The following is a 1,525-nucleotide window of genomic DNA, read 5'->3' as shown; positions in this document are numbered from 1 at the left end:
GCGGCGCAGCGCAGGGATAGGACCCCAGACGGGGCCCTTAGGGTGCAGGCAGCCTGGTGGTGCAGTGGTTAAGCACTTAACTGCCGGAGGAAGGGTCGGTGGGTTTAGTTTAAACCTATCTGGTGATACCTCGGGGCAAAAGAAAAAAAAAAACAACTAGCAGTGTATCAAGGATTGTGAGGCTTTTGATCCACTTTTAAGCTTGTTTCACTGACAGGGAAATACACGTGGGCTCCGCCCACCCCCCAGAGAATCCCCCCGTAGCAGCCTTGCTCACATGCAAAAGTGGATTGTTGCAGATGCAGTCTTAGTATTTTCCTTGAGGCTTTTATTTTACTTCGTTAGTTTTTCTGTATATAAAGTCTGGGGTAGAGACAATAACTGGATTAATGGATCCCTGGGGGTATGGCAGGGGAGGTTGGGGAGAAACAGGGAGCTAATAACAGTACAGGAATGAAGAAAATGTTCTGAAACTGATTGTGATAATTGTACAACTCTTCTTGATGTAATTGGGCCTATTGGATTATATCATGTGTGAATTATATACCAATAAAACCGTTGAGGATAAAATGCGCCCTGGTGGCCTAGAGGTTAGGTAGAGTTGGGCTGCTAAGCACAAAGGTTGGCAGTTCAAAACCAGCAGCCCATGTGACAAAAAACCACATTCTACTCTGGTCTATTACAGGAAAGAGGTTACTAGGAGTCTGAAAACTCACTGGCTGAGGGCAGCGTATTTGCTTCCCATCAATCCATACACCATGTAGAACAGTCTTTAGGGAGTTACCATCAGCCTTGATTCACACCCCGATTATGATTCTACCCCTCAAACCCTGACGCATGGGCAAACATTAATAAAAATCAGGAAGTGGTTAAAAACCAGGCAATTCTGCTGTACTTACGGGTCACTAAGAATTGAAGATACGTAACAAAGACCGGCACCATGTTACCTGGGCTCCCTTTACTCGGTAGGGATTTGTCTATGCTTTGACTACGTTGTGGCTTCCACCACATTGAAAACACAATAGAAGAGGCATTGTGGAAAAGGGGCAAGTCTCCCCAGAGGGAGAGACAGGAAAAGAACACCGAGGGCCAGGTGGAAAGGCATGCTGGCACTCTAGGGAAAAGCAAGCCTGCCTGCAGGCTGACCTTGGCAAGGTTACTATTGCTTTGAGGATTAATCACCAAAACATTTAGGCTGAGTGGTGGTTGTCACTCAGATCTACTGCCCAACAGTTCAATCCCCAGGAAATCTTAGCAGCAGCCCACGGACAACCATCTGCCCCCTTTGTGGAATACCCCTTGAACAGACAGGGTCCAAGATCAAGCCTGTGCTGGAGCCAACCCCACTCTATACCCGAGAGTTCCCAGAGCAGTTCCTGGGCTACTCGACTCACCCCATGCTTGTTTCCTGTTACGTTACATGAAGTTCTTGCTGTCATGAAACCGTGGAACAGGGTCAATATGGAGTCATTCTGCGTACCCCACCTACCCAACTGGCTAGAGCCAGTAAAGGAGATCTAACATT

The sequence above is a fragment of the Echinops telfairi genome, unplaced genomic scaffold (genome assembly GCF_000313985.2).
Source record: "Echinops telfairi isolate 266 unplaced genomic scaffold, ASM31398v2 ScPeMD7_7457;HRSCAF=8495, whole genome shotgun sequence".
Lineage (NCBI taxonomy): Eukaryota > Metazoa > Chordata > Mammalia > Afrosoricida > Tenrecidae > Echinops > Echinops telfairi.
The sequence above is the reverse complement of the archived record's forward strand: the minus strand, read 5'-3'. Positions refer to the sequence as shown.